This window comes from Littorina saxatilis, linkage group LG5 (genome assembly GCF_037325665.1).
Source record: "Littorina saxatilis isolate snail1 linkage group LG5, US_GU_Lsax_2.0, whole genome shotgun sequence".
In the NCBI taxonomy this organism is placed as follows: domain Eukaryota; kingdom Metazoa; phylum Mollusca; class Gastropoda; order Littorinimorpha; family Littorinidae; genus Littorina; species Littorina saxatilis.
This window is the reverse complement of record NC_090249.1, coordinates 37,176,275-37,186,207: the sequence shown is the minus strand read 5'-3', so window position 1 is coordinate 37,186,207 and position 9,933 is coordinate 37,176,275.

The following is a 9,933-nucleotide window of genomic DNA, read 5'->3' as shown; positions in this document are numbered from 1 at the left end:
GATCATGAACCTTTTGTCTTAAAGGAACTGTGTTTCGTATCTAGCGAACAATATTTTAATTTATTTTGTCGGGCCCAGAGCAGAGCAACTTAGGCATTATTTTAGGTTTGTTGACCATAGCATTGCACACTTCGTACTTCGTATTTTCTTCCCCTCTAGTGAGTGACCCGAGGTGTGCCGTTTTTTGAATTTTGTTTCTCTATATTTCGCAAGTCTTTGTTAACCTCTACGTTTTCACTTGACTTAAAGTATGGATGAGAAATTACCTTCTCATGAGAGTGCCGAGCTATCCCCTTACACTTTGAAGTTAGAAAGGGATGAACATTTTGCTTCGGACACTGATAGTCGTAAGAATGAAGGCGACCATGATGGCGCTCAGGGAGAGTCTCTAGCTGAACCCACTCAGACCCAAGACACTTTGAATTCAGATAACTTTCCCTCTCAAGCTGAACATTCTCCTACACAGGAAGGTTTAGGAACTGAGCCCTCCCAACAGGCTGCAAGTGCAGAGCATCTCGCTCAACGAAGTAGAGAAGAAAGAGGCCCCGCCATTGTTAGGGCTAGACTTAATGCTGAGGTGAGGGAACTGGCAGACAAGTACTGGGCCATAAGTCGAGCTCATAAGAATACGATCAGCGAGTTGTGCACAGCCTTTAGGGAAACACCAGACAAAAGAAGAGCCCTTAAAGCTCATAAAATAACCCTCTGTGAGCGCCTAGATGAGCTGAATGTAGCGAACTCGAGGCTTTGTCAAGTGGCTGAAAGTGATGTTGCTATAGAAGAGGATCTGAGCGATATGCACATGCAAACGGAGACGCTCAAAGAACAATACCGCAGTCTCTTTCCCAAGTTAGACCCGTACGCCTCCAGCTCGGACTTGACTTCCACAGTCGCTTCTGGAGGTGCTAGAGAGGTTTCTCTAGATGCTGCTTTGGCGGTTAGTGCAGCGAGATTTAGGTCCCAGCAAATGGTCGCAGATGAAAGGGCCAGACAAGAAGAGACTCTTTTGCTTTTAGAGGAGAAGGCTTCTAGGTCTAAAGCTTTGGCGGCAGAGAAGAAGGCAGAGATGGAAAGAAGAGAGATGGAAAGAGAGTGTGCTCGTTTAGAGAGAGAAGCTCAAGATGAAGAGTTAGCTTTGAAGAAAAAAGAAAAAGAAGTTAAGGCTGCACTAGAGAGGGTGGAGAGAGAAGGCAAGATGCAAGAAGAGCATGACGTTTTTAAGATCCTTAAAACTGACATAGAAGACCAGCAAAGGGCTAGAGAAAGATTCATGCCTCAGCTACCTCGTGACAGCCCCATTGATAGGTACCTAGGTACTCACAGCACCCTGCATGTAGGTACACACCTAGAGAGCATAGGAGATGTGGCGGTAGGGTATGATAGGCACACACAGCACACACAAGATACATATAAGCCTGCGACAGCCGACACCTACGCCCGCCCGCGTCACCAGCCGGCAGCCAACACCCTCGTCTCTGGGCAACATCAGCCTGCGGCAGCCAAGCCTGGACTCCCGCCACTTCAGCAGCCCACGGAGGTCAGGGCTTATGCCCCTTCGCATCTCCAGTCGGCCGCCGAGGATATCCGCGACACTCTTCGAGGCATCTCCAGGACCCTTGCCCAACCTGTCTCCGCTTTTCACCCACTGCCAGCAGCGGTCACAGCCACGGCTCCTACCACTACGACGATGACTACAGCCACCACGATGACGACAAGAGTCGGGGGCCAATTCGCGACCTCCTTTCGGCCTCAGTTTGTCAAAGCTGAGATTCCAAGCCACGAAGATCGTCCTCGCCAGATCTACGCGCCTTCCCGTTTCCCTCACAAATCCCTCAATCCATCAGCGAGACCTTTTCCCGGGCCTTTCCCTGGTCCTTTTCCTGCCATGACCTCCCGAGAGTCTCCGACCTATGTGCCAAACTTTGCATATGGGCCTTCTGTCATGCATCCTCCCATGCAAACACAGCAATATGACCACGCTGCAAGCTTTGCTCCTGACACTGACTACACACAGCATGGTTTTCAAGAGGCTCCGGTCACGAGCCCTTCAGACGTCTACTACGGGCAAGATGCATACCTTCCTCAGATGCAAGGCCAGCCAGCGCTCTCCGAGGGTTCTGCCCTAGCTCGTACTCTAGCTGAGGCTCTCCTGATCAACAGGTTACCGACGCAGGAGCCCACTACGTTTTCAGGAGATCCATTGACGTACCCTCTCTGGAGGTCCTCATTCACGCTTTTGATTGAGCGGCAGGGCTTTTCTGCAGAGGAAAAGCTCCTCTACTTGGAGAAGTACTTGGACGGTCCGGCGAAGGATGCGGTCAAGGGACTCTTTCTGATCAGGGATGCCCAGGCCTATCAGCAGGCCCTTCAGACGCTGGAGGAAAGATTCGGCAGTTCTTTCGTCGTTGCCAGAGCCTTCCGAGAGAAACTAGATGCATGGCCGGTAATCAAACCCAAAGATGGACAAGCCCTCCGCGCCTTCTCGGACTTTCTTGGACAATGCCTTGTGGCGAGCCGAGTGATAGGCCAGCTACAGAATCTTGAAGACCCAGCCTATCACAAGACACTCATGACCAAGCTTCCAGATTGGTTGGTGAGAAACTGGGTGCGGAAAGTAAACAAGACCAAGAACGAGAAGAAACGCTACCCTACCTTTGAGGAGTTGTCAGCTTTCATCAAGACAGAGGCAGACATCCTTTGCGAGCCCCTTTTCTCCTCCAGCAAATCTGCCGCCTCTTCCACCTCACAGACCGCCAGCTCAGCAGTCCCCAAGAAAACATCGTACAGTACGGATTGTTCTACATGTCAAGAGTGTGACAGATGTCAGCACCACGCTAAAACTGTCCTGAGTACGAACTGCGACGAAGTCTGTCCCTTTTGTACCGTTCGTTTTCCGACCAGCTCTTCTTCTCATCCTCTACTCAGATGCCAGAGGTTCGATGAGATTCCCGTTGAGGACAGGAAACACTTCATGTACGAAGCGTCCTTGTGCTTCTCCTGTGCCAGAAAGACTGACCATAGAAGTGTAGACTGCACTACCAGGGCGATATGTGACAAGTGCCAAGGCCCACATCTCACTATGCTGCATGGAGCGCCTAGCTACAGGAAGAAGATTCCCAATCAGCAACGGAATGCCCGGGGACCGCCAGATTCTTCAAGGTTTGTCTGTCTCAGTCAAGATGCCCGTGTTTCTGCCTCTGGATCAGCATTCGCGACGACCAACAAGTCAGACAGACCAGTCAGAGCTACCATGATTGTTCCGGTCAGAGTTTCGACGAAAGAGAATCCCACGGTAGAGCATACGACATACGCGCTGCTTGACACCATGTCTTGCATCTCCTTCGTTACTGAATCTTTGAGTGACAAGCTGAACACTCATTCTGAGCCAGCGTCATTGAGGCTGAACACTATGACTTCTCAGAACACTCATATCGAATGTCAGAGAGTGACCGGATTGTGTGTCAAGGCCCTCAACTCCAATGTTTCCCACAACCTGAAAACGCTCTACACGACGGACCATCTCACCAATGACACTGAGAACATACCAACATCAGAAACCGCTCGTAACATCAAGCATTTGAGCCATATTGCCAGCGAGATTCCCCCATTGCTCGAAGGCTGCACTCCCGGGTTGTTGATTGGCTACGATCATGCAGAGCTATTCATGCCAGAGAGAGTCATCAAGGGAGACCCATACGCCGTTCTCACACCGTTGGGTTGGACGATACTGGGACAAGTGTCGCCAAAACAGTCTGTCCATGACGTGATGCACGTGTCTCTAACAGAACATTGTCTCAGCGAGTACGAAGGTGAATCAGTCGCTTCCGTATATCGCACGACACTCGCCGAACCCAGCATCTCCGACGCCCTCCATGTCATGGAAAGGATTTTGAGAAGACCAGTACGAAGAAGACCACAACGAAGAAGACCACAACGAAGACCACGACGAAGAAGACCAGTACGAAGAAGACCACAACGAAGAAGACCACGACGAACAAGAAAGTGGCTTCTTCCCCAACGTAACGTTGCTGTCGGAGATGTCGTCGTGCTACGTGACGAAGCCGTATGCAGAGCAGATTGGCCTCTTGGGCTCGTGACGGAGGTTCGCCCCAGCGACGATGGACTCGTGCGAACCTGCAAGCTGAAGACTGTCAAGGTCACCTCGAAGACGAGCCATTCCACTTTCTACTACTGGCGCCCCATCTCCAAGCTGACCGTGCTGGTGAAGGCAGACCCGGACACCCAATGACTTTTCCAGTGAACTTTACTGTTTCGACAGACCGTTTGTGCATGTTTTGGTCTGACGTAATCCGTTCGCCTTTTTTGACAGGTGGCGCTGTTTTGATTTGGGGAGAAAATTTCGTCTTAATGCAAATATTTTTTGTGACTTTGTGGTTTTTCTCCATTTTGTATATATGTTTTTGATTCCGCATTTTGGAACGAAAGCTCTTGGCAGAGGCAAGCGCTTAATGAATCGGTTTGTTTAGTCCTTCCCGCGTGCGGATGCCTGTGCTTATGATTAAGAAGACTGAAGATGTTTTTCTTTTGTATTCTTTTGTAGGTTGCGACTACAGTCTTTCATACTGAGTTGCGGGTTATGTAAAGGTGTAAGAATAATGTTGACACGATATGTTGACAGTGACGGACCGACGAAATATGATGTTACATTTGTTGAAAGAACACGTGTGATTTTTTAGATTGAGACTCATAGAGAGTGCGTTTCGAACAGCTACGTTTTGGATAATGCCAAAAGGATTCTGTAATGTTTCGGATTTTGTTTTTGAACCACGTATGTATTCGATGATTTTTGTTGATTTTTTATGTCGACTTTTGTAAAGACTAAGATGTCTTCGAGGGGGGAATGTGAATGCCCCTGCTAAGGAGCCTTCTGTGTATCTGGATTCTTTTTGTTTTGCTTGTGTTTTTTAGTCTTGCTTCTAGCTTGACTCGCATGCGACTTTCCGTGGTGGTGGCTTCCCCTCTCTTTTCTTTCACTTTTCTTTCCCTATCTCACTTTTGCCCCTATTTGTTCCCATTTTGCAGCCACCTCTGTAGGTTCGCGTGCGGGTCTAGCTCGCTCTTTATCTTCTAGTTTTCTTTATAAAGTATGAGCGTCCTGGTACGACCTTTGTTTTTGTTTTACTGACGTTAAATATTGTAACGTTTTTCTGATATTGTTTTCATGTGCCTGTATGGCTCACGCTGGACCATGCTAGCCTCTGGAGATTTTCCCCGGAGAGCACGGGACGCATGCTTTGCAACAGTAAAACCGTAGTAACGCGTAGTAACTTTTAGTTCACCTCTGTGGTGGATAGCCTGTATTCGTTGTCACTTGCTGGGAAGCCGTTCAGGGAACTACATGTGTTTTAGTATAGATAGGGTTTTGCTCTGTTCCTGGGACCAGTTTTCAAGTTAATTTGTAATGTTCTGTTTAGTTGCTCGCCTTGAGCCTGTTTAGGTTATATTGATGCTGTCAAAGGCGAGTATCCATTTCTGACTCCATGTTGCTCTTATTTACCGAATTCGTGTAATTTTCGTTTCGAATCTTTGTTTATGACTTCTTTCCGTTTCTGTGTCTTCTGTCCGTTTCTTTGTCTTCTTTCCGTTTCTTTGTCTTACGTTTTTATCTATGCAAGGGAAGAGCTGAGACTGTTCTGGTTTATTATGATTTGACTTTAAGCCAGTTTTTGTTTGCTAACCTTCTGTAAGATTTTGGTTCATGTTCGCGAGTCGTATTTGTATTTCTCCGTCCTGTATTGTTGGTCAGCTTTCCTTTCACTGCGTGTCGTTTCTTGTTTAGTTAGCCTAGTGTGTCCTACGTTTATTCTATGTTAGGGTTTTTTAACATATTTTGTCTTGGTGTTCAGGATAGCTTTGGTGATTTTTTATTGATTTGCCGCCATCTTGTTTCGGCCGCCATTTTGACGTCCATCTTTGATGTTTATGTTTTTAGGACACCTTTGATGTTTAGTTTGATGTTTCGAATTCTAAGTTTAGTTTTTTCTTTCTATCAGTTTCCACCGCTCCGCGCTTCTCGCTCCGCGCTCCGCGCTCACCGCTCCGCGCTTCTCGCTCCATGCTCCACGCTTCACACTCTACTGTTCTGCACTCTCACTCAAGCTAGTCCTTTCTACTTCACATTTTAGCTTTAATTCACTTTCTAAACTTAGATTAGTTTTTCCGCCACGCTCCTATATAGGTTACTTAGCTCTCCATAGATTTATGTTTAGCCTTTTATATATTGATATTATGAGCTGATTCCGAATTACTATGACATTGACAAGTATGACCATATTCACAATAAAACTTTAATTAATTTTCCAATTCTAGTGTTCGTTTTGTTTTGTGAGCGCGTCGGTTCTTTGTAGCACCAAAATTACATCCTCCAGAATTTACATAAGTCATCTTAAAATCTTACAGCAACTCAAGGGCAAGCACAACACAGAAGCAAACAATATTCCTTTCCAGTAAGTTAAGTTGAGGCAAAAGAACCAACTGGTTGTAAAAATTGTCACTCTTTAGTTGCCCAGCTAGGTTCTGAATTGCTCTCAGATATATTATATTACATGACAAGCTTTTCAGTACCATGGCACGATTGAAACCTATTTACACCCCCGGTGTAGGGGTGTGTATAGGTTTCGGTCGATGTGTTTGTTTGTGTATTTGTGTGTTTGTGTTCGCATATAGATCTCAAGAATGAACGGACCGATCGTCACCAAACTTGGTGAACAGGTTCTATACATTCCTGAGACGGTCCTTACAAAAATTGGGACCAGTCAAACACACGGTTAGGGAGTTATTGGTGGATTAAGATTCTACAAGGACTTATAGAGAAACATATTCATGGTCAAAGGGAAATAACCTTCTCAGTTGGTGGCAGTGAGAATGGGTGCAGTGAGAATGGTTATTTCCCTTTGACCAACGGGGGTGTGTTTCCTACCTCGAAGGAATTTCTTGTTTTATATATATTTTATAAGTAATGCATGGAAGTACAGCTGTGTCGATCAGAAACAGGAATTATCTTCTTGCAATTATGGAACAACCGGTATATGTACAGAATGTTTTTTAAAGTTAACCTGGGCAGGAAGAGACCGCACAACAGTCACTGTCAGGTGTTTTCAAGGGGAGATAACAAAGTTAAATGCACTCTGGGTTTTATTTTGACAACATTTAGCCTGTGTGATTGGGTCAGCTGAATTTCAAACCTCATAACGGCACAAGATCTGCTCAGCTGAGAATTGTAATAAAAAAGAGATATCTACCTTACTAATCGTCTTCACTAAAGAATCAAAACAGAAACCCTAACTACTAACCAGCAATAACGCACGCCTCACCTTTCCATTACAAACCTGGCTGCTTTCTAATGCCCTCATCAACCGCACCCAGCTATTCATCATTCTAAAATCTATGACTCAGTGTGGCACGCTCGCCTCCTAACTAAATTACAGCGTATTGGTGTCACCGGGCGCCTGTACCACTTCATAAAGAGTTTTATCTCTGATCGTGAAATTTCAGTTAGAGTTGGCTCCGCTACATCAGCCCCACAGAAGATAGATATGGGGGTGCCCCAGGGTAGTGTGATTGCCCCAACTTTATTCATGATAATGTTACACGACATAGATCTTGTGGACGTGGGAGGAGCCACCATTATGCTATATGCCGATGACTTAGCCCTGGTTGACAACACAAAACCACGTATCCTAAGTAATAAAAAACCAAATATGACCCCCTATCAAACTAAAATAGATAACCTGGTAGAGTACATGAACCTAAACGGATTCCTACTGGCAGCAGAAAAAACGGTCTTTATGGTAGTCTCAAGGCAACAAAAACTGGATAAATGTAAATTAAACATAGGCGAAACAATCCTATCCCCCAGTAAACAGGTGAAATTCCTAGGCGTCATTATCGAGCGGAACCTATGCTGGTCACCCCACATTCTACACCTAGTAAATAAGGCGAATAAAACAATCAGCCTAATCAAACTTTTAAGAGCAGAGCCGTGGGCTTGTGGCAAAAAGATCATGACAGACATAGTTAGAGCCCTCGTCAGGTCTAGGCTCACTTATGGCCAGGAGGCTTTCTTCACGGCACCGAAATCTGTTTTAAAAAAACTAGATACAGTAGAACTAAAGGCACTGAAACTGGCCCTCGGCACATGTAAACACGCTAAAAACAAACTTGTTTACAAAGAGGTAGGCTGGACAACACTACAAGAAGAAAGGACACTGCGCGCCGCTCAATACGGTGTGCGCTCATACACCACTGACAACCCCACAAGTGAAGTCGTACGAGAATCCTTCACCAAAAACACTCGTATTCACATGGACACATTAAAAGAAAAAACTAAAACCATCTATGATAAGACCACACCTCTCTGTGATTTTGTTAAACCACTACTTACTGGTAGTAACATCACCCCGGAAAACATAGTAAAAAAAACCCACAAGTATACCCCCCCTGGTTACTGGAGGCCCCAATTATAACAGGCTCCCTTCACCCAACAGCCACTAAAGTAGACAACCCCCTTTTATTAAAGTCAATCGCCCAACAAGAACTTAAAACAACATATGTCAATTATTTACAGATTTATACAGACGGATCTAAACTACAGGACGGCACCGTCGGCTGTGCCTTCGTTATCCCCGATATGAACACTGTAAAACATTACAAATTGAACCCCAACATCTCAATCTTTTCCGCTGAACTATTCGCCATTATTATGGCACTTACGTTTGTTAAGGATTTACATAACAAACCAGTTGCCGCGGTGATTTGCACCGATTCCAAATCGTCTTTACAAGCCATGCAAGGAAAAACTAACAACCGTCTAGAACTCCAAAACGAAGCACTCTTCCTATCACATCAAATTATAACAGCTGGGACAGACCTGAGATTCCTATACGTTCCGTCCCATACGGGCATAAGAGGAAATGATTTAGCCGACCAGGCAGCCAAAACAGCTACAGAGCTACCGGATGACTTTATCATCAACATTAAATTTTCCAAATCTGAAGCTTACGCTAAAATAAAAAAGACATTTTTTTGCAGCCTCGCGAGTCAGCCTGACGGGGGATCATTTCCCCCCCTCCCTCCCGGCCTCCTGAGAATGTTCCACAGAACCCGCACCGAGGGCTGTATCCATAACCTCTTCCTGCACCACTGCGAGTGCGGAGAAGTTTTTAGCTTTGAACACATCTTTCATAACTGTGATTTTAACAAAGTAAATTTTAACACAGTGCATGAATACCAACACACCCACAAGCTCACACCAACACAATTTCTGCATCACCACACAGAACTAGGCTGGAAACACAGTTCCCTGCTTCTTAAGTGTATTTACAAGTCAAACATAGCTAGATGGTTTTAACCAGTGCAAATAATTTTAAGAGAACTCAATTTTTTCTCGGTATTGGGATGCTGTTTCCCAATACGGATACCTGCTTTTAACCGGTATTAGTCTGCCACATGTGACTGTGGAGAGGGAGATCAGACTCCAGAACATGTTCTCCAAGCATGTCCCCTCCTCGACCAACTGCGAATCCAGACATGGCCTGACCCAACAGATCTGAGGACCAAAATGTGGGGAGCACTGGAGGACCTGGAAAGAACGTCCATGTTCATGGCATCCTCCAGATTCCGAGTCTGACACAACCGTCGTACGAAGAAGAAGAAGAAGAAACCGGTATTAATCAAATGTGGCTCTGACTTTTATAACTTTTAAACATCAATTGGATGAAATAAACACTCGTTTTTATCGTCCCATCCCCCCAGAATACGTATGTGGATCCCACCTATATTCAGGTGATACAAAGTACTCGACCTTATCCAATCTTAACAGATCCTCTTAAATATCTTATCACCCCCACTCCCGTCATCCTCCCTCTTTTAACCAGCCCCACCTTTTTGTTTTTTTTGTTTTGTTGTTTTTTT